The sequence below is a fragment of the Lissotriton helveticus genome, chromosome 2_1 (assembly GCF_964261635.1).
Source record: "Lissotriton helveticus chromosome 2_1, aLisHel1.1, whole genome shotgun sequence".
In the NCBI taxonomy this organism is placed as follows: Eukaryota; Metazoa; Chordata; class Amphibia; order Caudata; family Salamandridae; genus Lissotriton; species Lissotriton helveticus.
Genome location: NC_136059.1, coordinates 342,500,123 through 342,527,803, shown reverse-complemented (window position 1 = coordinate 342,527,803; position 27,681 = coordinate 342,500,123).

Below are 27,681 nucleotides of genomic sequence, written 5' to 3'. Positions count from 1 at the left end.
TTGGAATTTTTATCTCTCTTGATCCTACAATCCGTTACACCCAAAACCTTCTTCCGCCCATGCGTAAGATTGAAACAGACATTGCCAACTGGAAAATATTCCCCCTCTCGCTCCTATTCAAAATGATGTCCTTACCCCGGTTCCTCTACGTATTGCAGAACACTCTAGACCCTGTACCGACACACTACTTTAAAGAAGTTGAAGGTCTCCGGAGAGACTTTTTGTGGGACGGCAAATCTTGCATTGCCCTAAAGAAGTTGACACTAAACCGGTACGACGGGGGTATTAGCCTCCCAGACATTAAAAAAGATTACTGGGCTGCACATTTAGCGGCTATCAATCATGGAACGTGCTGCCGTATTGATGACCCCGGCTATGCCATGGATAGATGGCTCCTTCCCGGAGGCAACTATAACAGGGCATTATATTCACGACCCAAAAGGAACACCTTGACGGGCCCCACCAGCCATGCCATCCACATTTGGAATGACGCCCCTAACTCTCATGGATGGGGACAGAAATTTACTCTGGCCACCACGCTTTGGGATTCTGAGAAGCTGGGCAACCTATTGAAGTCTAAAGGGTTCGATAGGTGGGACCTCATTGGCATTTCCCACATTAAGGACATTTGGGGAGTGGGAGGGGTTAAATCCTTCCCCACACTACAGACGGAATACGAGCTGGCAGGCACCGAATGTTTCCGATTTGCACAGATCTTACATTTACTCCAGCCTCTTCTCCCTAAGGGGACCCTACTTCCCAAAGGGCAGAATTTTAGATGGTCACCTACCCGAAAAAACTATCTCCTTAATATACAAGAAACGTATTAATAACATGTCGGATCCCCGCAAATCACTACGAGAAAAATGGAGGAGAGATAGGGTTGAATTAGATGATGAGGACTGGCAAGAGACAGTGTCCTCCCCTACAGTGGTTACCATTCCAGTGTGCCTTAGAATAGTGCAGCTTAAAATCCTCCATAGAATATATATCACTGGGCTCCATCTGGTACATATGGGAAGATCCGATAATGGAGAATGTAAGCGGCGCTGTGACCATATGGGGAAATTCATGCATTTCATCTGGGAGTGCAAATATATCAGTTCCTACTGGAGCGGCGTCCATGACATAATCAACGTGGTGTTACATGTCCATCTTCGCCCAGAGGTGTGTAGGTACCTCTTGAATATATGGTAACCCATGGACCTGAACACTCATCAGACTCAGTGGGCTACAATAGGGTTCATGCTTGCTAAAAGGAATGATGCACAAATATGGGGAGCAGCCCAACCACCGGCACTTGCAGCCTAGGAAAGAGACCTTGATTGGTGTATATCTAGAGAGAAAACAGTGCCCTCTGCCAGGAGATGCCCCAAAAAGTGGTCCTGTATTTGGAGTCCCTGGAATACATACCATGGAGAGATTTGTGTGCTGAACAAGATGATCCCCTAAACACTCAGCATTCCCCTCCTATGCAATGCAGTGATACTACACATCCCCTCCTGTACCTCTCTACAATGTATAATTTGATTGATACCTCTGTATTGTTTATTGAAACCAATGATGTTTAATAAAAAGATTTTTAAAAAAAAGACTATTCTGGATCGACTCTTCATCAGCCTTAATGCTAGTAAAGGAAACATGGAAAGCTTATACAATATACCATCAACGTTAAACCTCTACATTGATCAAACAATGGAGTTCCATGGAATACGTCTGTATGACTAGTGAGGAGGCATTTTCATAGAGTCATCTTTGCTCAGTTACATAGTTACATTAAAAATGCAGGCGCACACAAAACAATATTAATTGAACACATCAGCAAAACCCAGGGAGAACATTAATCATACTGATCCTCCTGTTTAATTAATCTGGATTGCTGGTAATTTTAGTGCTGTAAAAAAGAGCTAGATCAAAGTTTAGCTTTGAAGGAGCAACATTGAAGGAGCAGCATTGAAGGAGCAGCATTTCTTCGGCCATCATGTTGGCCCCCGATGAGCAGCACACAAATTGACTAAAAGTAAAAACATTAAAAAAAATATACAACATTTAGTGTAGACAGGAGACAAACTTCAGTTGTTGGTATATGCAACAATTATTGATTAAAAGTCTAAATAGGAGATGATCGTCAGAAATAAAAGGGGCAAACTCAATTCTAAATGATCCTGTGCAAATAATTCAAGTGAACCTAAGCGATCTTCTTTCAACTGGCTCTAGGGTACACCACATGGCAAATAGGAGACGAGAAATAGAGAACACAATAGGCATATGAGTGTGATATTTAAATAGCCAATACTCCTCACTACAATGTCTGGATCCCAGGTTCCTGCAAATCTGAAGTAGCCATTGAATCCTTGCCCACCTATAGCCTTGACAAAAGAATATCACATGAAGTTTCATCTCGTCTGCAATGTTACAAGCTGGGCAACCCCAATTAGGAGAGCCCACTCACTTCTTTGTAAATGATCGTAGCGGAAGGACCCCATGTCTAAATTGTAAATAAAGCTTCTTGGCAAGGAGTGGCTGGATATCATGCAAAACCAGTTCTAGGTTGTAACTGTCTTTTACTTCCAGAAACTCAGCGGTCAGTCGGCCCGATGTAGGCCTCCTCTCAAGCAGAGCAAGTTTGTAATCCCTGAAGATCTCCATAAGGGCCTTTCTTTGGGTTATTTGGCAGATTTCTACTGCTTTATTCCACAACGTTGCCATTGCCCAAGTCCTTACATGTGTTCTTGAGGTACAACAAGCATGGTAGCTTCCCCGCACCTTGCATCCCCAGGACTTCAGTCAGCTGTTCCCTATATGGGGCCAGTTCAGGGGTACTCCACAGACAGTACCAAAATAATAGGGGTCTAAGAGAGGCTTCATCTGCGATGGGCCTGATCCCAAGGACCATTTGGAAGGGTGTTAATGGTGAGCTAGATGGAAGGCCTACAAGTTGCCTAGCAAACAAGTAAATTAATTGTGCCAATTGGGTATAAGCCAATTCTACCATATTTAGAGGAAAGACCACAAGCCCTTTACCGTTGGTTGGCACTTGTATAGTGCATAGGGTGCTAAGGGCCAACAGAAATGTGTTCAGAAAACTGGACGGTGAAGACAAAAAAGTTTGCAGATGACCATGCGCAGGGCCAAGTCCAACAATCTAATCACTGAAATTTGGACTGATGAGGCATCTTGTCCAGATTTAGTTAAGGCTACGCCCCCTGGTTAAGCTAGTCATACCTTAAATAGGCCTATTAGGAAAGGACGGGGTCTTGCTGCTATTTACAACACCTCCATTAATGCAACTTTTGAAACAGCGTCCATCCCAGATTGTGAGGCATTGGAGTTCTGTTTATTCTACTCCCATCAGGCTACTTTCAAAGGTACCCTCCTTCAAAGGCCACCTGGCCTTAGGAGACCTTTTGAAATATTTGTGGGAAATCTGTTGGAAACGGGACTCTGTGCCAGTTCTTACACCATACTCGGAGACTTCAATTTCCACTTAAAGGCACATGCAGACCCAGATACGGGGACTCTTTTGGATTTTATGAAAAGCGTACATTTTAAACAGCATGTTGTTGGGCCCACTCATACAGCAGGGCACACGTCGGACGGGATATTTTCCAACAATCCGCAACTTACTTTTACAGGACTGCTTCCTCTGGTCTGGTCAGACCATGTGGCAGTACGCTTTGAACTAGTCGTTTCCAACCACCATGAGATGGGTAAGCTAGCCAAGAAACAAAGGCTCTCCAGAGCATGGAATAAAATTGAGGCTAAAGAGCTAGAAGATTTGCTGAACTCTACCGCATTCTGTTTGCCTGTAAACCTAGAAGAGGTGACTACTCAATGCGCCAATTGGCTTGAGGCAGCGGGCAATAAGTTAGCGCCCAAAAAGGTCTCATATTCTAATAGAGCATGGCCCTCCACCCCATGGTACTCTCAGGAACTGAAAGATCAAAAACTGAAGTGTAAATTGCTAGAGAGGAAGTGGAGGAAGGGATATAACACTGCAGAAAAAGAGGCATGTAAACAAAGCCTGGTGGCTTATAAACACCTACTTCTTACAACTAAGAAAGAATTCTTCACCAACCGAATTAATTCTGTCATAAATTCGACTAAAGAACTCTTCAAGATAGTTACCAGCCTAGCGTACCCTATTTACCCTAGTGTTTCTCCTAATCAGGGGCTTTGTGATGAAATAGCCAGATTCTTCTGTAGTGAAGTGGAGGCAATTTTCACCACATTTAAAGGTCCAACAACTGATGGAACACTGGGTGTTGGGGAGAGATATGAATCTCGGTCGGGTCTCCAGCCGAGTTTTGAAGAGTTCGCACCTCTATCCATCAGGGATATTCATAAATCATTGATGTCAACTAAATCAGGCTCCCTTAATGATCCATGCCCGGTGGCGGTATTAAAACTAGCCCAATAACCCATTGTTAAAATACTTACTGCTATGATGAACTCGATGTTCAAGGAAGGACATTTTCCTAAAGCCTGAAAAACTGCATCAATATTACCTCTACTCAAGAAGCCCAACCTGGACCCGTAGGATCCTAATAACTTTTGGCCTATCTCGCGTATCCCTCTGCCAGCCAAAATGGTAGAGACAAGCATGAATGCACAACTAAGCACATACTTACGTGAAGCGCAAGTATTGGATGCACAACTAAGCACATACTTACGTGAAGCACAAGTATTGGATCCAACGCAATTGGGATTCAGAGAGGGACACAGTACTGAGTCCGCTCTTTTAAAATCCACAGAGGAAATTAGGGCCGTACTTGATCAGGGAGGCAAAGCTGCAATGATTATACTGGACCTGTCAGAGGCCTTTGACATGGTCCATCATGACCTGCAAATGGAGCGCTTGTGGGAGTGTGGAGTTCAAGGTAAAGCATGGGAACTCCTGAAGTCCTTCCTCTCGACAGAATGCAAACAGTGTTACTCGGCGCATTCTGCTCTGAACCCTTCTCACTGCCCTGTGGAGTTCCGCAGGGTTCCTCACTTAGCCCCACGCTTTTTAATGTCTATGTGTCCTCACTAATCTCCTTGATCAAATCTTTTGGATTCCCTCTGACATTGTATGCCGATGACACTCAGATTGTGGTGTCCATGCTACCTGGGCAAGAGACGGGGACTGCAAAACGGTTTCATGACTGCATGGAAGCAGGGGGTAAATGGATGTCCCAAAAATGTTTAAAACTCAGTTCTGGTAAAACAGAAGTCATTCTGTTTGGCAATGACCACAAGCTCTGGACCCCAAGTTGGTGGCCAGATTCGTTGGGTGTGCTTCCGATCCTGACGAGGAAAGTAAAAAACTTGGGTGTCCTGATTGATGACAAACTCAATTTTGAGGACCAAGTCAATTCAGTTGTCTCGGATACTACATTTGCTCTTAGAACATGCAAGAAAATCTTGCAGTTTCTACCTAAGGAAAATCAACGTACAGTAGTCATGGCATTAATTATGTCGAGGCTGGACTATTGTAACAGCCTTTACCTTAACATTCAGGAGCGATTACTGCATAGACTCCAACTTCTACAGAACTCGGCCGCCAGATTGCTCACAAGGATGGCTAAATTTGCTTCTGTCTCCGGTGATATCAGAAGACTTCACTGGTTACCCGTTAAGAAATGGGTGCAGTTCAAATCACTCTGTAAAGTTTACAAAGCTCTTCAGGGTACCGGTCCAGAGCATCTGAAGCAGCAGTTTCAGTGGTATGTCCCCAATAGACCACTTCGCTCTCTGGGAGCAAAATTGGTAACAGTCCCCATCTCTAAAAAAGCCAGCTGGGGAGGAAGGAGTTTTTTGGCAGGTGCAGCCAATACATGGAACGCCTTCCCATTCCACTTTAGAAACAGTACTGATCTACTGGCATTCAGGAAAGCCTTAAAAACTTGGCTTTTTGGCATTTAATCTGGGGCTCTATTTCTAGGTCTCTCTGGGTGGTTTGTAGGCAGCACCAGGACACCTTCGGGTAGCAGTTTGCGCTTTAAAAATACTAATAACATAACATAACTCTCCTTTTCCCAAAAATGCAAAATTAAGCCATAAATCAAATCATATGCTTAACAATTAGCTTTTAAGCAGCAAGAAAAGAGGAATTTGCATTGGACTGCTTTATTTTTACATTAGATGCATTTCTTCTCTGTTGATACTTCATGACTAGATGATCAGGATTATGGGAGTTTTAGTTACTTTAAAATTGTGCCAAAATAACAGTGAGAAAAGAAACTGCAAAGTATGAGTCTGTGGTCTGTGGTCTTTTAATTAAATTACCAGGCTTATTCTTAAGAAGAAAAGGAGGGAAAATCTCTAAATCAGTTTAATCTGTAAGGAACAAATCAACGGATGATGGACAAACGATGAAACAGAGGAACACATAATAATAAAATGGATTGCAAGATGAAATAAAAGAATAAATGGAAAGACAGATATATACTTTCAAAGTGTATTGCACAGAAAGTTGAATAAAGTATCCTCACAAAATCACACACTAGCATTGAAAATAATGCTTAAAATGAATATTTATTTGCTACTATAGATTAGAAAATATCTAAAATGCAAGAATGATTATGTATATTAAAACATTAACCAGCATAACCTGCTGCGAGGCTCTGGCAAGTGGTTTCATTTTTGAAAAATTAATGAAGAAAGAAGCACTTAGGACCTGGAATGGCCGAAACTATGAATATTTTTACATGAACAATTTTTGTGAAAGTCATATATCACGCAAAATATGTTTTGGCGATCATTTGTGGGAAAATTGATTATGAGGTTTTCCCAGGTGCACAAAAGTTCGATGAGCTTTCTTGTTTGCTATATTTTCCTCATAGTTTCTCAAGTCATGTGGAATGCTGCTAGCTCAGTGCAGTCACCTGAAGCACACATCCAAATAAACTGTACCTACAAGACATGTTTTGCTCTTAACAATCTCCTGTGAGTAAAATCATGGTTCTAAAGTTTTCTTCTGGAAGGAATGTCTTTACTAGTCTGTGCAGCCAGACTTGATGCCAGGCATCTTAAAGAGGAAGGGACTTGTGATTGTTTGTCTGAAATGTGAAACTGAGAATTATGAAAAAACTGTCAGCTGACAGAAAACGTAGGTTTTATGTTAAGCTACTATTTCCTTAGATGAGACTCACAGGTCCCTGTGAATGACTTTATACAAATCATTGAGCAGATCTCAACCTAATAAAAAACGGGTTTGGAAGGAGCTACACGTAGGCTGGCAACTTTGTACTGTTTTAGATTCTTTAGATTATTGTGTATGAAAAAGCGGGTTTCATTTTAGAGGTTAGCCTGTGTGCAGTGATGTAGCTAGGTACCCATGCGCACTAGTGCAAGCAAAGTCACTAGGATGACGTCTTAGTCTTTCAGCTGCCTCTTACACTCCACAACCTCCTTTGACATAGTAAGCAGCTTCCATATCAAAACTCTCTACACACACTAATGCATTTTCCCTGCATTTCTGCAAGTCAAAGCTATATCCATAAAAAGCATTACCAAGGCCAATAGGTGTGGCCCTTGTAAAGTGCTTGTGCACAAAGACATAACAAGCAGTGACCCTGTACTCACACTGCTGCCCTTACATAGGCACACTCTTCATGTTACACCCACACAGGCATATGCCTCACTATAAAATCACACAGGCACCATTTGTAGCTCGCTTACCCTACAATCATAAACAACAATGTTAATCTTTCATTCACACAGGCACACCATTCACAGTGCACTCACAAAACATGCTGGCTATCCTACACTCACACAATCACACATACTCCTCACACACGTACACCACTCACTCTAAAGGACCATAGTTTGGATAGATGGTAGCATAGGAGTCGCAGGGTTAGTATCTGGTTAATTGGTCCACTAGTGCAATTCAAAGGTACTGCAGTGAATCCTGAATGTCCAACAAAGTTCTCTAATCTCCCACTGGCCTGGCCACACTTGAACCAGCACTGTAGACTTTGTGAGTCTGATCTTAGTGGGCTTCTGCAGAGAAGAGGATTGACTTCAGGTATTGGTTTTCCTTGTACAGAAGGCATATGATAAAATTGATCAAAAAAATGTGAAGAACAAAAGAAAAAAATATGTCAACTAAATGTAGAGGACATGTGCTTCAATTAAAAAATAATAAAGCTGTACACTGATCTTCCATCTTTGGACAGTAAAAAGGATCAATTATGCAGAATACCGTTTCAAGATGGTGGCATGGTTTCGAAGTTTTCAGCAGGGATGCCTGGCGCTCTGCATAAATGAACTTTAGTAGCAATGGTACTCAGTTAGCACTAGCTTGCAGTTTCAATTGAGCAGGTGGGGGTGAACCAAAGGGGGGTCGGACTCCTCTAGATGTAAATTAAAACAGAGTAAGCAGGCAAAATAATGTTGCTCAGACTACCTGACATCCTAGAGACCAGCGGTTATCTGCTGGGCAGAGTGATACATTGGCAACAAAGCCAGTAGCTGACGAGGGCTAATCCACTACCCAATTGTATGTCTGCTATTCTCAACCAATATGTGAATGACACTCTGGTGGGACAGCTATAACAGTCTTTCAGTCAAACCTAAAACACTCAGAAACAGAGTAGGGGCGGAGTTGCACTACGAGGAATTCCGCAGGCCCACTCCGGGGTTTGAGCGGCAACATAAACGTGCCAAGAATCCTGCAGGCACACCTTGGACTTATTAAGTGCTCAGAAGATTGCACATAACACACAGCTGCCCCGGTGGCACTAGGCATGCGGTGGCAGCAGACGGGCACTACCGACAGTGAGTACCCGGTGCTTAAAAGTTGCTGAGACTTGAAGGTCAGCGGTAGGTAGAAAAAATGCAGTATTCATTATCAGGAGCAGGTCAGTACCCAAAGGCACATGCAGGGGTAGTGCAGAGAATGGTGGAGTGCAGGGCTGGTAATGTAGTCATGTGCAGAGAGTGATGTGAGCTAAGTACAGGAGTGAGTGGCAGGTAATACAGTGCATGTAGAAGGGCAGTACAGTATTTCCAACAAGAATAAGACAGTAACCAGAAGCAAACTAATTGGCGGTATAGTTCTCAGCAATAGGCAATGCTTGTGCTGTACACAGGGGCACAGGCAATGGTGCAAGGCAAGTGCAGTAGTCGGTGGAAGGCTGCGCTTGTGCTGTAGTAAGTTGTAGATAGTTATTTATGTGCAGTAGCAAGTGGCAAGTAGGGCAGGGGCAGGAGAAGAGATTGGCAGGAGCAGCCAGGGCAATAACCACAAGCGCACGCAGAAGCACAGTTCTGAGAGGCAGACAGTACTTGTGCTGTAGTCAGTGGTATGCTAGAAAGCACAGGGGCAGTAGTAAAGACATTGGCAGAAACAGGGCAGTAACCACAAGCAGGGGAGCACAGCACTTCGCAGCCGGGCCCTCGCCTTCTGCTGCCACAGGGCCCTGTTGGTGGGCTGCTTGACATTGAAGGGGATGCACGCTGCAGCCGATAATGAAGATGTAGAGATGTAGAGCTACAGGCAGCCCCGTGACACCCGCTTCTGGTGCTGCAGCCGCTCCTGTTTCTTGCAGCCCTTACTGCGCACGGAGCGGCTGGGACTGCAGCAGAACTGACTGTGGGCCTCACAGAACACTCAATCCCTCTGCAAAGACTGAGTCAGCATCTCGCTGGCTCTCGCCCGCTGGTGAAAAACATTGATAGGTCTAAAACCAAGAAACAAGCTCAACTCACTGTGAAAAGTAGCACAAATCAATTGCAGGAGCTAATAAAAAAGCCCAATAAAATCAGGAACATATAGGAGAAAAGTAATATGTGTGGTGTGTGCCGATATACACCGCGGTGTGGCGTATGCAGAGTTTTTGCCAGACTCCGCCATCCAAGCAAAGTGCGGAGTGACAAAAACTCCATGAACTCCACCGGCGGAGCAGAGTTTACCACCCACCTTTAAAATAGAACACAACAAATCCTTGACGCACACTCATAAGACATGCAGCACTGCTCAAGAGCATCACAATCTTCCCAGCCCTGCAATAGACCATGCATCCGGCATTAGACTTACACATTTTAGTGTGGTGGTCTGTATCACTGCACTGAAACACAAAGTCATGCATTTATACCACCTTAGCTATCAAGCCAGAGTGCTGTTTTGTTTATTGTCAGAAAGCCAGTTTGCAGCGCACAGTCCACGCTGCTTGTGGCAGGCTTGCAAGCAGATGGCTCAGCTCAAGAGTGGGCTGGCTTAGGCCGGTTGTGAGGCTACAATGTACCAAAGTTTATTCACTACCATGGCAATCCATTCAGAATCACTCTCTGTGATGGGATGTCATGTGACAGAGTGTCAAAGCTAGTCAGCTAGTAATGGCCAATGGCTACTGTTGGGAGAGATAGCCAGGAGAGGACAGACTCACTCTCTTCACACATTTGGCAGGCCGGTCAGGTGCTAGCGGGTTGTGCGGTGAACTCGGCCTTAAATGCGCGCTTCGCCATAGCTCAGCACATTTGTTGAGGGATTCAGACAATGCAATGGGAAAGACACTCAAGTATGTTGACCCGCAGTGAGACCCGTCCCAGTCCAGACCGCTCCCAGAGTGGTGGTGCCTCACAGGCAACCTGGAAGCTTTGAGCTGCAGCCAGGCACAGAATGCATGCCGCAGTTGTCGACTCGACTCCTGGAGGAGTGTGACTGCAGCTGCAAGGAGAAGTCGCTGTGTGGGTGGGGCTAGCCCGACATCAGAAAGGCATTGCAGCTATTACTATAACTAGTCCTTCAATCCTCAAATAATGTGGCATCTGGTTTAAGTTAGAGCTGACTTGGAGGTCTGTGGCATTGTGTTAAGGTAGCGGTAGGGATAGGTTACAGCTGAGAGTGCATAAGCGCTCTACAAGCAACCAATGTGATGCACTTTAACCTCGGCCCCCTCCACATCGCCCTCTTGCTCTTTGTGCCATACAGCCCTGCCAAGTACTATGTATCAGGCATTAGACTAATGCATTCCAGTGTGGTGGTCCACATCACCACACTGAAATGCAAAATCACGCATTTATAGCACTTCAGCTATCAAGCCAGAACTCTGTTACATGCACTGTCAGAAAGCCAGGTTGCAGTTTGCGGTCCACGCTGCTTACGGCAGGCTCAGGGACAGTTGTCTCAGCTTGTGGCTGGGCTGGGACGGCACACTAAGAGGCTACAATGTACCAAAGTGTATTCACTGCTGCTGCAATTCATTCAGGTTTACTATCTGTAACAAGACACCACTTGACGGAGTGTCACAGTGAGTCAGTCTTAAAATTGGCCATCGGTTACTGTCGAGAAAGACAGCCAGGAGAGGACAGACTCACCCTCTTCACACCTGGGCCGGCCTGGCATGAGCAGACTGTGTGGCAGACTCAAGTTTGTCAGCGTTCCAAGCAAGCCCGGCCATAGCTGCTTGCATGGCACGTTTGTTGAGTGACACAGAATGTGTAATGTGACGGACGTTCAAGTCTGTTGACCCATGGCGGGCCCTGCCCCAGCCCAGACTGCTGCCGGAGTGGTGGTGTCTCTCAAGCAATCTGGCAACTCTGAGCTGCAGCCAGGCATCAAAATGTATGCCGCAATGTGGCTGCCAGCAACAAGTCATCGACTCAACTCTTGGAGGAGTGAAGCAGCAGCCACACCCATATGGGAAGGTGTCGTCGCGGCAGGTGGGTCTAGCCCAACATCAGACTGGCACTCCAGCTGTGCTGGCTAACAGTAAGTGTCACTAGCTAGTCCTTCAAACCTCAAATAATGTGGCAGCTGATTTAGGTTATAGCTGCCTCAAAGGTCTGGGGGTGTTGTGTTAAGGTGGCAGTAGGGAAAGGTTACAGCTGAGTACAAAAGCGCTCTACAAGCAACCAATGTGATGCACTCTATCTCAGCCCCCTCTACACTATACTCTCACTCCTGCCGCCATGCCCCCTCCCCAGGTCCGAACCGGAAACCCAACAATTTATTTTATTTATTTATAAAGTTTCATATAGAGCAAACTAGACCCAGTGAGGGTATCAAAGCGCTTCACAATTGCTACATCAAAAGAAATAAAATGAAAACTAGGCACATAGATCTGAGTAGCTAACAGGAGAGCATAAATGATGTCCGTACTCGTTGTAGGTCCAGAGGTATTCAGGAGTGCGTTAGTTATTCTCTCTTGGAGTTGATCTTGGATCCTGGTAGGTGAGCTGCATCAGGTTGGTACCAAACTCGCATCAGAAGTGGGATCAAGGGAGAGATTTGTTCATTAGAAGTAGTTTGACTTAGTTTTTGAAGGAGGTGGTAAAGGGGTTCATTTTGATTGCGGGCAGGAGTGCATTCCAGATCCTAGGTGTTAGGCCAGAGAAGCTGCAGGAGTAGGTTTTCTTTTTCCGAAATTTTTGCAGTTTCAATAGCAAGGTGTTGGTGCTTCTCGTAGTTCTGCTACTGCCTGATAATTCCCTCTACAGTGTGTGCTCTTGGAAAACGATGTCTGTAGCCTCTCATTCAAAATGAAAGAGAAATAGAAATACATTTAAAAACATTTAAATATAATTATTCTCACTGAGCATTGAACTTTTCTGAATAATTCATCTACATCCGGGCCCACTTTTTATCGTGTCAGGAAAAAGACCTGTGTGAAAGAGAAGAAACTAAAAAACAGAAAACTGGAATGAGAGGAATCTCACATTCCTCATTGTTGAAATTTGGACAAATAGTGCAATAAAAATGCTAAATTGCTTGAAGAAGAGGTGCACGTTGTAAAGTTTGTGCATGTGAAAGTTTGAGCACAATTTGTTCCCACAAAAAACATTTATTGTCAGAACCAATTCCCATTGCAATATGATTGTCTGAAGTGATATTTGTGAGGAAAACTTATTATTGCAGGGATTTTCTTTTCCCTTAAGTTAAACCCAAGCAAATAATTTTAGCAACATCAGGATAATGAAAGACTGGGAAAAAGACATTGCTTTCTAACCTGAACCATCCAAGTTGCATACAGCTCTTTGATGGCAGTTCACAGCTCACTGTGCTAGATTACGATTGCAATGTATAACCTGTACAGTAACAAAAGTATCTCTGTGACAAAAGCAGTAAGCGGCACATTGCTGTTGTTATCTGGCAAAAAGCTTGCCCCACTGTGTCCTGCAGTATCTCATGACTGGACAGAGCAGGCACTGAGGTGCCCTTCCATTGCTGGTGCTTCGCTGCAGTTTTAAGTTCTTCTTAGAGTTTCTTGTTGCTCAAATGGGTGCAATTTCTGATATTTAAATTGTTTCCCTCATTTTCATTGTTTGATTTTGCTAGCAAGAAAGTGTTACTCATAGTCATTGAATGTCACACAGAATTAAACTGAAATTATTCAAATGTCACACATAAGCAATCTGAAACATTGGCAGCTGTATCTTCCTGGAAAGAAATAGAACGAGTTTGGTACAGCAGGACCAATGCATGTGTCCTTCAAAGACATGGAAGAAGTGTGTTACTGCAGTGGCAGTCAGTGCAAGCGTTCTTCAAAGACATGGGACAAGTATAGTTCTGCAGGTCCTGTGCAAGGTTCCGCCAAAGACCTAGAACAAGTGTGGTACCACAGGACCAGTGTAAGTTTGCTTCAAAGACATGAACCAAGCATAGAACTGCAGGCCATTGCAAGCTTCCTTCAAAGACAAGGAACAAGTGTGACATAGGGCAGCACCATGTAATGCCTCCCTAAGAGACAACAAATAAAAAGTATTTCAGATTTGAGACAAGTGTAAGGAACAGTACTAGGGTGTATGAGTGCAAGATTGACTCACATGCTTAGCAAGATTTCCACACACAAAACTGGTACCGCATGCATAGCACGATTTCCATACAAAAACTGGTACTGCACCAGGTACGGAGTACGCAGTTCCCTTACATCCATCGAACACATATTCATCTGGCCAGTAACAATACAATCTTCCCTCACATGCACAGAACATGAATAGCATCTGCAGCAACAGTCCAGGACACTGTGTAAACACTCTTACAATATGCAGCATTTGTTACCCTTATGCACACCACAGGTACAAAATGGTCAGCAACAGTTCATGCTATGATATCCTCACATAAAAAACACATATCACCCTGGAAGTAGCATATTTTAGACTCAGAATACCCAGAGAAATGTATAGTGGTAGGTGAGCCACCAAAGGTTTGAGCCAGATGCCAGAGGTCCTCTTGAGCTCACAAACCCCAACTAAACTGAACTTTCATGTGGTTTCTGTCTGCTACCTACGTTCCAACCTGATTCACCAAGAATGAAAGACAAAGCATTAAGCTTTGATGTTAAACAAGAGCGAGAAAGGGATGCCAATATAGTAGCTAAATTACACAGTTTTAACCCAGAAAAAATGGGATCTATCCCAACTTTGTCACTTGACCATAGTGTGTCTTCCTAGCCAGTTACTTTATTTTATTGTGCCTCTTAATTTGTCAATATTACATATGATAAAACCCTGAAATATGTAAGGATGTGTGCTGTAAAAAAAACTCTCTTGTGTTTGACTAAATGGGCCATAATTTTGCTCCTTGTAAAATAAGAATATCGTTCACATATGGGGTGCACATGACAATTGATTTGCCTCTTAGTTCACGAAAGGTATTGTTGGTGCAGTAAGGGGTGGGTGCACTCGACTATTTCCAAGTTCATGTTTAAAAACTTTAGTCCCTTTTAATAAATGCCTTTCAATGCAGTGATATAATATGATGTCTTAAGGTGAAGAGCTTGTTACAGAAATATACTTTTTAAAATTTGAAGACACTTCATCATATTTTTATATAATATTTGTTGTACAATTTCCATGCCAAATGTTCCCATTGCTCTGCTCGTGCTTTGGCTCTTAGAGCCAAGATGCGCTCTGAAAGCCAAATGCAGCCTTTTTGGCTCTGGACTCCAAGTTAGTTCACCCACCTCTGCTACAGCACTGTCTATATTCTAGTTCCCCTCTCTCAGTATCTTGTTCTGGGGAGCAACATCCTGTTTTCTCAGATTCTGGCCCCAGGGATCTCAGAACATTTATTGTTCCTCTTTCTAGTTTAATAGGAAGAATGTGTATTGGCGACCCCAAAATTATTTTCCCTATTTCAGCACTTCGCCCTAAGTTAGTGTACGTTGTTTTCCTAATCTCGATCATCTGGCCTCCACCTATCAGGCTGAATGCAGTGAGTATCTTGTCTTCTAAAGCCACCCAGCAGTACAGGCATGATGTCTTCTTTGACCTCCGCTGGTAGTAGGCAGCCTGTGCTGAATGGTACATGCTGCATTTAACAAACTGATCATGCATGTTGCTGTGCAATTCAGTACTCATGCATTTAGGCCTTTGCAGTCACTCCGCAGGTACGTCAGTGGATTCTGCTAATCGGAGCACGATTCCAACAACTGAGAGAATTGTACAGAGTTTACAACAAGCTCCCAGTGCTGTAATACCTCCTGTGGCCCTAGCAGGCAGTGCTGCTGGGAGTTCATAGGCATTCTGAAAAATCCAAGCATCACGAAAAAAACAAATGTCCCAAATGAGCAAAAAGGGGTGTAGTGTGTTAAAATAAAAAGCACACTGTCACAAATACATTACTAAAGAATGGTGTGGTAGCCCACTGATATGTACAGACAGCACAATGATCACTGAATTTGCACAGGCATATAGTTGTACTGATAAAACTAAATAGCTCACAAACAACATTGTGTGGAAATTGAATTTCAGCGAATATTGTTATTTGACCATCACCAAGTATAGTATCATGATTGCTTTGATCCTATCAAAATCTCTGTTTACATCATACTCCATAATTAGAAAACAAGTGCTTCATTTGTGCTTTCAAGTTATTTAAAAAACATATTTGTACACTTCAATCATAGGTATTTAAATGTTGATGTCCTACAGCTTTTCCTTTCACCCAGCAAATTTGTCACATAGTTCACTTTACAAATCCCTCACAGTTTGCAGTAAGAGAAAGAAAAGTAAGAATTAGCAGCAATTTGTCAGACGACTAGACTGACAAGACTGACAATCAACCTCTGTCCCACTTCCAGCACCTTTACTAGTAGGTGCACTCTCAGGGCTCAAGGGTTTTTTGTGGTTGGGCCCCCACCCAACTGTTGGCACTGGTACATTGCTCCACTAGTAGCTATGGCTCTGCCTGTGAGTATGTAAGGACATACATGCACATACTGGTTTCAGCACACTGTAGGCTATTATGGTGGGTTCCTAGGTGATTGAAGTGTTGTTGAAGGGGACAACCCCAAGGTGGTCTTCCTCAAACTTTGGTTCTGCCTCCCTCCATTTTTCTGACTTTGTTTTTGCTGGCTTTACCATTGCTAACCAGCGCTAAAGTTTTTGGGCCTGATTCACAAAAGTAATCTGAGACACAATCCTAGCTTCACGACTTTCGGTATTCCCAAGATGCATTTAGGAGTACTAAAGTTAGGAATCCTCACTACCACTCCTAAATGCATTTTGTGAATACCGAAAGTCATAAAGTTAGGATTTTATCTCAGTTAAATGTACGTTTTGGTCATAAAAACTTACGTTTAACTGAGACAAAATCCTAACTTTACGACTTTTGATATTCACAAAGGATATTTAGGAGTACTAAAGTTTAGTACTCCTAAATGCATTTTGTGAATACCAAAAGTCATGAAGTTAGGAAGTTGTCTTTTGTGAATCTGGCCCTGTGTGCTCTCTCCCCTAAACATGGTAATATTGGTTCATTCTCAATTGGCATACTTAATTTACTTCTAAGTTCCTAGTAAAGTGCACTATATGTGCTCAGGGCCTGTAAATAAAATGGTACTAGTGGGCCTGCAGCACTGATTGTGTCACCCACATAAGAGTCTGTGTGTACAGTTTCAGACTGCCATGTCAACCTGGCAATTAAACCCTCTTGCCAGGCCTAAACCTTCCCTTTTTAGGTCTCGACTCGGCAGCGCATGCTCTTTCTCGTCGAGAGATGCTGTATACAGTATAGCGGTGGAAGCTTCGTCTACTTTCCTGCCTTATTTTTGATTGACTTGAATCATAATTTCTACATACTGATTGGTGCTTGGCTTTTTAATCCCGCCTCCTGACATCCATGTTGTCATTTTTGTCCTTACGAGGCTGTTTGCCCCTTTACTATAAAACAGTTTTGTTTCCCCTGCCACTCCATGTTCCCTCCCACAGTCCGTAATTTCTTTGACCACAAACACCCCCACACCCCCTCCCATTCGTGCCTTCTTTAATGTCCGCAATTCCGTTTCAAAATGCAATAGGGTTCGCGCAAATACGAGTCCTATTGCATTTTCAATGCTTGTTTGTTTGTGGCTGTTTTTGCACTGCTTTACATTGTACACATGCGTGACAAAACAGTGGCCTTTTTACAAAACACTGTGGGAGGCAGAGACAGCACAAGCAGGAAGCGGCGGATGGCCTGGCCAGCCACCGGTCGGCGCTCCTTATTTTTCTGCTTTTGATCTGCTGTTACTGGAGACACGGCGAGTGCAGGGCCTCTGAAGACAAAGCCGCCCCTCTTTCCCAGCTCCGGGCTTAGGTGTCCGGCGTAGAGGAGCTATTGAAGGAGTTATGACTAAATATGCGGATGGAGGACTTAAGTGTCTGTGCAGTGTCAGCAGATGAGTATCCTATACTTTTCACCGATAAACAATGGTTATCCACAAGTTTGCTACCGTCAAACATGGAGCATCAGATTCGAGCAAGGGTTTGACTGCCCTCTGTGAGTGGCCTTTGTGTGGCAGATTAACGGGGAGGTTGGGGGAGATGAAAATGTGTGTGTTTTTTTTAACGAGTAATTATTAACCTACAGTCACTTGTTTCATATACAGGGCACCTAGGAGAAGTGGCAGAGAGAGAGGATTTTAACCCAGTGATGCAAGGTAGCTCCGTCATCCATCTTGTTTTATCTCTTGGTTAGACTACACCAAGGAAACGGCCTTTCTAATAAAAACATATCCAGAAATTTGCTTCAATGCGATGCAAAAATGTACACACAAAAAAAATTCAATTTCTAACGCGTTGCTGTATGCCGTACCGTCTGTTAGTGCTGGAAACTAGCAAGACCCCCAGTGAGCTTGACTGTGAATGCTGAGGGTGTTTTGCTCAAATCCCGGTCACATGCAATTCCTTATGCTACTTTGGAGCACATCATGTGGTTGAAGAAATGCAGAGATCGATTCATCAGTCTTGACACACAAGTTTATGACCGAGTTTAATTTTGGGAGTCAAGGAACTGTGTATTTTTGTTTATAGCCATTAGAAATGCCCCGGAATTGCTCAGTCCCCACAGATTTCGTTTTCAAAAAGCTGTGGGGACATTTTTCTTTCATTTATTACGATGCCTTCACTACTCACAGATTTTCCGAAAAACTATCTATTTAGTTAATAAATGAAAACCACCTCAGGCGCAAGAATAATCTGGAATCTTCCCACCGAAGAGGCATTCTCACCCTGTGTGGAGCTCTTACGTTGTTATTGTTGATACCTTTTGTACATGGGCATGGGAGGGGACTTTGCGGGTTTGGTGCTGTTGTCGGCTTTCCCTTTCGTTTGTGTTCCATTGTGGCCCCAGTAAGGTCGGCAGACCAGTCTTTCCTCGAGACCAGGACAGGGTTGGGAGTTAGGGCTGGGGGGCTGGTTTAGGGGAGGGGTTAGGGGGTTAGAGTATAAAGAAGGCAGGGGAGGAGTTTTAGCCTCTTCCTGCCCTCAGCGCCAGTAGGGTTAGGGTCTTCAGAGTAATTGAGGAGGTGTTGGCTAGGTATTTAGACCCATCCGGTCAGATCGGGTGGAATTTTGGTTTGTTGCAGCCAGAGTCCTGGTGCAATGTGGGACAGGTTGTTTGGGTGATTTCCAGGCATCGGGGTGAGCGTAAACATCAGCAGTCCTCTGATGACGGTGCCGGACTCTGAGGCGATCCGCGCGGCGCTTCAGCTGCTGGACCACACTGGGAGAGCGGCCGGTTGTCTTAGATGAGGTGTGGGTCGGAATGACCCGGGTGCCTCGCTCGGCAGTTGTTGCAGCGGCGGTGATGGCATGCCAGGAGGAGCCGCCATTACCGCAGAGAGGTATGTTGGGGCAGGGCCGGGGCATGGTCGGGGAAGAGAAGGGAAAGCGCGTGGGTGGCGTAAGAGCCTTCCCCCGCGTGTACTCAGTGCCACGGCTGCCACCAAGGATTTCTCAGGTGCAGGGGGGCGGGGCGGGCGCAAGCCCCTGCAGCAGCATGGAGTGGCGGCCACTGCCTCTGCCACTACACGGAGCGTCGCATCATACAGGAGACAGAGTTGAGGTGGCAGGTGTTGTGAGCAGCCAGGGATGTGGGGTTTGGGGGTTACTCCGGGGGGGGCTGGGCCCTCAGCTCTCTATGCAGTGGGGGCCACGGGTCCTGGGTGTGGTCGGGTGGCCAGAGGGCCCGAGGCAAATGGGTTTGGGTGGATGAGGTGTGGCCCACAACAGGAGCAGGGACGGCCGTGACGGCTTCGAGGCCAAGTGGCGCTGAGGCCCCCTCAGGTTTCAACAGCAGTAGCAGCTAGTAGAGGCATGAGTGGGCCGGCGGGGTGCAAGACGGCTTCAGGACGCCAGGCAGAAGTTGTAGGGGGGTCTGCGGTGGCCTGCCCTCCACCGAGGGAGCTGGCATCAATGGCGCCGGAGTGTGATTTTGTGCATGGTACAAAAGGGAAGGGATGGAAAGAGTGGTGCAAGAAGTGTTAGAAGTGTCTGATGTGGTTGAGCAAGAGGAGCAATTGGACTATGATGATGAGACTGAGGAGCTGGAAGAGGGTAAGGTGTGCGACAGTGGGGATTGGGGAAGGCCGACAGCAACACGGGAAAGTTTGGTGTCTTGCAGACTACACAGGCTAGCATCAGTGGGAGCAAGAAGGTGACCCAAAAGGCTGTTGGCGCCCAAGGAGCGGATTGGGAAGTGCCTACACATTTATCAGGTAATGGTGTTTGGTGGGGTGCACAGGACGATGGTTCTGCAAGGGGGCACAAAAAAGCCTGCTGGTCGGTGGGTGTGGGGTAGGGGTCCGTGAGGGACCCAGGTGCGCCTGCTAAAGCGGCAGTTGAGAAAGGGATTAGCGGCAAGCGTTTGGTCGGCGCAGGCGTACAGACAGATAAGACTGACGAGCAAAGTGAGAAGAAAGATAAAGGTGAAGACAAGCACTGTAAGAAATTACTGTACATGGGGATGGCGATGGCTCTGGGAGTCACACTTGTCGAAGAAAACTAAGTCGAGGATTTGGAGGCATAAGTATGTGGATGTGTTTAAGCTCTTGCATAGGGAGATACAGGCCAAGAAGGGATCCAAAGAGGAGGAATGGGAATTGACTAGGCGGCCGCGGGTGCCGGTTAATATGGAAAATTGTACATCCGCCTTTTTGATTTATGCAAGTATATATTACGAAAAGCATTTAGATAGAGCTATTGCATTAAGTACATGGAAATGATTAGAAAGGCGCAGATGCACTTCGGGGGTTTGCTTGGCTTAGTTACGATCAGGAGTTTAGGGCCAGGATTGGTGCCAAGCCTGATAAACCATGGGGGGACATGGATCAGGAGTTCTGGGTTCAATGGATGTCTTCTACTCAGTCGCCTGCATCCACACACACGGCCAGTGGCTTGCCAGTCACTTACCTGTCCTTTTCAGTCATGTCCCGCCCACACTTGGGCAGGGGCAGGGCTCGAACACTGGAGCGGGTGGTCAAAACAACTACTTTGGGTCCACAGGACAGGCACCCAAGTCCACAGGAGTTAGTACAGGCGCATGTAGGAACTTTAACAAGGGTTTCTGCACACGGCACCCTGCAAATTCAAGCATGAGTGCTCAAAGTGTGGCAGACGCCACCATGTAATAACAATGTTTTACTCTGGCCATGCCCTCAGACCAGTGGCGAAATACCAAAGGAAGGGGGCAAGCTGGGCCGAAGGGCTCCTACACCGGTTAGGGTCAGAGCAATGGGTCCGTGGCTCTCACAATATCCTGATAGAGAGGCCGTGCTGAGGATCGAGCACCTGCTTTATTTTATCTATTAGAGCTTCCTGTTGAAGCTAATTTAGTAACTATTTTAGGATGGCGCTGGCAGCTTGCCGGCGCCATCGTAAAATAGTTACAACAGGCACAAAACGGTGGCGTCTTCTTGAATAAATATGAAGGGCAGGGTTCATTCTGGCATGATGGTCCTGGCACAAAAATTAAACCTCAACCGGAAGCACTTACAGATACCAATTAAGCATGTGCCCTAGTTGAAGCTTAAATTCAGTGACTCATACATCGGTCCGTTTGGCCCCGCCCACACACTCGTGGTGTGCACCGTCTTCCCGCCATTTACCCACTATGATAGCTCACTCAAGGGACCCCTGCGCCCTTCGGCGCGATTGCATAGTAACACACACCTGGTCGCTGTAGACAACTCTCTGGCACTTTAGGCAGCTGTAGTGTAGTAAAAGCACTATACATTTACCCAACGAGGTAGCACTTACTGATTATCCAGTAGAAAGTACTCCAGTTGAGTAGAGGTATGGCACAAAACGGTGGCGTCTTCTTGAATAAATATGAAGGGCAGGGTTCATTCTGGCACGATGGTCCTGGCACAAAAATTAAACCTCAACCGGAACCACTTACAGATACCAATTAAGCATGTGCCCTAGTTGAAGCTTAAATTCAGTGACTCATTCATCGGCCCAAAAAACACTCGTGAGCGTTGTCAAGGCTGGGCAGATGTGCCTTCTTCCCAAATATACCATCGAAAATCAGCTGTGATGCTGGACAGAGGCCTTTGCATCCTTGACTTTCACGAGCGCAATCCTCATGCTGTTCCTGTGGCCAGGAGCTTCTGTATCTTCATCTGCTGCTCTGATCGGTCTCTGACCTTTTATACACACAAGAGGCATGTGCACTCGCATGGAAGCCACGCCCCAAATCCGCCGATCCGCAAAATCCGCGGATTTTGCGGATCCATGATCCGTGAATACGCAAATCCGTGAATCGTGGATCCGCAAAATCCGCCCATGCTTATTCCTGACCTGATCAAATCACTGATGGGAGTGGTGCCCAAGAAAGAGCCGGGTAAGTTCAGGTTGATCCATCATATGTCTTGGCTGGAGGGGGTGTCTGTGAATGATTTCATTGCCGAGGAGGATTCTAGAGTTTTGTATGCATCCGTGTATGATGCGATCAGTTCGGTGGGGGTCTGTGGGCATGGAGCAGAGTTGGCCAAGCGTGACATTAAGTCGGCCTTTCGCCTCCTGCCCATACACCCAGCGGATTTCTCTCTGCTGGGGATGCAGTTTGAGGGTGCCATCTTTGTGGACAACGTTTGGCCCATGGGGTGTGTCATTTTCTGTGCATTATTCAAGACTTTCAGCACCTTTTTGCAGTGCGAATACACGGACAGGCGTGGTCATCAGGCGGTCTCTCATTACTTGGATGATTTTCTGTTTGTCGGGAGAGTGAGGTCGGGCGAGTGTAACGCAGCCCTTCGACTATTCCAGATTCTGGCAGGGGATTTCGGGGTCCCATTGGCTCCGGAGAAACCAGCGGGACCCAGCTGCAATTTGACATTCTTGGGCATTGAATTCGGTTGAGTGGGTGGCAAGGTTACTGGAACAGAAAGTGGTAGAAATGCAGGTTTTCCTGGGGGAGGTGATTGGTGCAAAGAAGATTGATTTGTGGTCGATGCCGCAGCTCCTCGGTTTTCTGAGCTTTGCGTGCTGGGTGGTGCGCGCAGGAAGGACTTTCTGCAGACAGTACGGAATGGCCATGTCAGGTACGGTGCTCCCACATCACAGGGTCCGGGTCTCATTGGGGGTCAGGGCGGAACTGCAGATGTGGCAGATGTTTCTGTCGGATTTCAATGGCGTATCACTTAATTTTGTGGACGACAAGATGGTATGGCAGGTGCAGATATTCTCTGACGCCACTGGGGCTTCTGTTTTTGGGATTTTCTGGGACGGGAGGTGGTGTGCAGAACGGTGGCCGAAACATTGTATGAAACAGGGCAGGAGCATTCCTTTTCTAGAATTTTTTCAACTGTTGGACAGTCTGGAAGTGTGGGTTGCGGAGTTCAGGAACAGATCAGTATTTTTTCATGGGTAACAACAGGATGGTAGTGTACTCAGTGATTAACCAAAAAGCAAGAGACCAGTGAGTGCTACGCCTGCTGCAAAGTTTTATGTTGCAATGCTTGCAGCTGAATGGGATCTTTTGCGCGCAGCATGTCCCTGGTGCCAGCAATGACATTGCGGATGTGTTGTCTCGTTTGCAGTGGCAGGGTTTCAGGCGTCTGGCACCGGGGGCGGATGCTTTCAAGACAAAGGTGCTGGATAGTATCTGGGCCTGGGGGGAGTGGGAGTGGTAGGCCTCGTCGAGAAATGCGTAGCTGAATCCACGAGGCATACTTACAGATTGGCGTGGGCTGAATTCGGAGCGTTTCTGGGATGGACAAGTGAAAAGTGGCACATGTTGCGACAGGACTGTGAACAGGAAGTTTTTCATTTTGTTTTGAATTGCATTGACAGGGGGTCGTCGCAGACGACGATTGGGGGAAAGTTGACATGAATTTCTTTTTACAGCATGTTATACATGGGCTATGATCAGAGCAAGAGTGAGTAGTTGAGTCAGATGTTGAAAGGTTGGGGACGGGAGCGGGGTGAAGTGGGGGTGAGGCGCTTAGAGAGGTAATCACTTTTGACCTCTTACAAAGTTTGTTGGTGGAGTTGCCGCACTGTTGCTACAATATACAAGAGGTTGCGTTGTTCCGTTTGCGTATGATTTGGATGTTTTTTGGTGCATTCCAAGTGTCAGAGTTGTTGGGTGCATGGAGGAAATGGGGAAGATTGTATGAGGACATGCGTCTGGATGGGAAATAGTTGGGTGTCTGGCTGGGTCATTCTAAAACTGACCAGGTGGGTAGGGGTAAGTGGGCATGGCTGAGCGGAACGGGTTTAGGGGGGGCGTGCCCAGTGCAGGAGTGGATGGGGTTTTGTCAGCAAGCTCGGTGTGGGTCTGAAGAGATTTTTTGCCACGTTTCAAGGAAGAGAGTGATGGCGCATCAGTTGTTGGTGGAGCTGCTAATGGTGTTGAGACGTGTGGGTAGGGACCCGCCAAGTATGTAAATGTAAATGTAAATGTAATTTGTACTTGTAAAGCACACTAATACCCATGGGTGTCCTGGCGCTGTAACGCATACCGCTGTGGAACCCTTCCTGGCTTTTCCCTGTGAAATGTCCACTCCTGGGCACCCCCAAGGTGAAGCCAGGCATCCCAGCGCTGTTGGGGCCATTGTGGAGATTAAGCAAGCTATTGCCCAGAGTTGCAGAGTGGACCCATGATTAGAATAGGCACCGAGGCGAGAATTATCAGGTCCGAGGAAATTGAGCCCAAGACCCGCCGAGGCGGGAATTGAACCCTGGTCCCAGGCCAGACCTCTGCATCAGGGTCTGCCGCACTAACCATTGAGCCACACTTCTCCACTATGGTATGCATTCCTTTCGCATTGGTGTGGCGACAGCGGTGGCGCCTTTGGGCTGGTCGTGGGATACGATACAGCAGATTGGGCGGTGGAGATCTTGGTTCTGCGAGCGCTATCTGCAGAAATGAGCCCAGTTCTGGGGGATTGATGTGCGGCTGGGTGTTCTATATTGGCAGACAGTTGGATTAAGACGTGTTTTTCTTCATGGGTTGCGTTGGGGACCCGGGACCAAGACGGTTACCTGGATTGTCGGGCCATAGCCTGGGCCTGCGCAGCAGCCACCACAAAGTGCATTGATGGGGTAAGAATGGGATGCGCTGGGGAGCATTTTTGCCCTGGCTTACGAAGAAGGTGGCTCAAGGAGGTTGCCAGGACATGCGGGTAATTCATCTCGGGGAAAATGACTTAATAAAGCAGTCTGGTGTGTCACTGTTACATTTGATGCAACAAGATTTGGAAGCCATGATGAGCAATCTTGCAGGCGCGTGTATTGTTTGGACAGAGTTTGTGCTTCAAAGAACCTGGCGGGGAGCTCTTAAGCCAACTGCTATCGAGAAAGTACGAAGAAAATTGAACCGTGCTATGAGAGTTTGTTGTGGTAAATCAGGTATGAAGGTGATTGCAAATGTGGGTTTGTGGCTGGAAGAGCCACTGCTTTTCCGTGATGACGGGGTGCACCTTTCGCACATAGGTAATGCGTAGTACATGATGGAGATGAGGGATGTCATCAGTGAACTGTGTAACAAATCCATTTAGTGCCGACGGGAGTGATGGCGAAAGATGCACTGATTTGGGTGGGGCAGGTAACCGCCCTCCTGGGGTTCCCTGGTTGGCAGACTGTGGAGGGGTGGGGGGTCTATGACTGACCTACTCCTCCCCCTGGGGAGGAGGTTACAAGTGCATGATGGGGGTGCGGGATGCAAGAGTGCGATGTCAGGAGATGCTGGAGGAAGTTTGAAAGTGAAGTGTGGCAGGAATGGAGAAAGGGAGGATATCGCTGAGTGAAGCGGGAGAGAGTAACTGGAGTATGGATGATGGATGAAAGACATGATGGTGGAGGATTGTTAATAAGATATTGATGTTTTGGTTAATTGCTGTTGTCAACCCTGTCCTAAATAAATGGCCTTTTACGCTAACGTTCAGCGATAGAGTGGTTATTGCACGATGTGGCCCCCGGGGGAAGTAAGGTTGGCAGACCAGTCTGCCTCTGGGGTTTTTAAGCGCGCCCAAGACATGGTTGGGAGTTAGGGCTGGGGGGCTGGTTTAGGGGAGGGGTTAGGGGGTTAGAGTATAAAGAGGGCAGGGAAGGAGTTTTAGCCTCTTACTGCCCTCAGTGCCACTAGGGTTAGGTTCTTTAGAGTAATTGATCTACCCTCCCACCCTACAAGTTACAGGAGTGGGGAACGGGCTAAGGACCCGGAATAGCATGCCAGTTTTAGGAAGGGTTGAAGTTGGTAGTAGGGCTGTGAGACTGTGGAGGGGTGGGGAGTTTATGATGGGCATATTCACCCCCCCTGGTGCATGATGGGGGTGCGGTATGCAAGCGTTTGATGGCAGGAAATGATGTAGGAAGCCGGAAAGAGAAGTGTGGAAGCAATGGAGGAAGGGAGGAGATCACTGAGTGAAGCGGGAGAGAGTAACTGGAGTATGGGAATGGATGATAGATGCTGTTGAGGACTTGTTAATAGTTATTGATGTTTTGGTTAATTGCTGTTGTCAACCCTGTCCTAAATAAATGGCCTTTTACGCTAACGTTCAGCGTTGGAGTGGTTATTGCGCGAGTGTCTGCAGGTATGCTACTGATTTGTTGAGGCAGGGGGGCGCTCTGCACAGTGCACCCCATGACCCTCTATCTATCCTCGTTCTTTGGTCAGTAACCGGAGTTTTCTGCTGTGACGATTCAGTGGATCTCTCTTTATGAGGCGCTAATATCCCTTGCTCTCCTGCTCTGCCTCGGTCCTGTGGCGCCCACAGGTTAGCCGCCTCTTCATTGGAATGGGTTGTCGTGCCTGTTCTGGGTGTTGGCTCAACTCAGCCAACACACGACTGCCAATGCGTAGTTACAGATTGTAGTAGATGGTACTTCAGACAGGGCACAAGTCCTAAAAAAAAAAGTGGGGGGACGCTCCAAGTTAGATGATGTCACATGAAGTAATGTCACCACAGGAAGTGATGTCACGAAAGGTATTCCCCAGCACAGTGAGCTAATATGTAACTTTCACTGTTCCAGGTGACTTTTTGTACCATGATTGTTTGGCATTCTTGCGTGCCGCTGCATGCATACATACGTATTTGTTCTCTTTATATTGAAATAAAGAATGATTGCCAAAAATTGCTTCAGATTTGGAAAATATTTTTACCAAATGAACAGTCCGGAATCGAAAATCACTCAAATGTTTAGTCGAATTATTGGCAATATTCGAACAACTTTAAATAATGTTGCAGATTGAAGAGAGACTTGAATGGACAGATGTCGTTATTAGAATGGGTACACTTTATAGTCTTTGTAAATTTTTATTTTGAAATGATGGCTTCAGTTTAAATCCTGTTTTTGGGGGTTATGCTGTATTCCCGTACTTCCAGTTCTTTCACAAAAATAGCCCTGCTGTTTTGCTTTCCACGTCAGAACTTACATAAAGGGCAAAGCAGAATTTTGATAGGTAGCGCATTTGCGCACTACACAAGATTGACAGCCAGCCCCGTACTTGGGAGATCGACGGGGCGGCCGTGCGGGCAATTAACGCCATCATTGAAAGTCCAGCTTTTGGGCAGGGTGGACGCCGTCCACCCGGTAAAATAAGTTGGGGGACTCCGTCCACCCGCGTGGTACCCCGACTCGAGCCCTGACTTCAGAGCTGGCCCTTCAGTGGAAAGTAGTGGAGAAAGGCTGGCAGCCGGATATGCAAGAGAAGGGCAATGAGCAGGAGCCAAAACAAACACAGAATCAGGAAATGTGGTGCTCAGAGGGTTGTGTTGGTCTTCATGGTGATATCCGAGTGCCTCAAGAAGCTCAACATATCCTTCCTGGCCACTGACTGCCAGAAGCTCTTCGAAGTTCACGATGAGCGCAAACTCCAAACTTTCTATGAGAAACGCATGGCCACTGAAGTTCCTGCTGATCCCTTGGGTGATGAATGGAAGATGAGGCGAAACTGTTTTTATGCGCTTTGCAGAGTGTTGCAAATGCCCATCAGAATGCATGGAAAAGTAACTTGGTGGGGCGGGGGTTGCAGTGGAATAT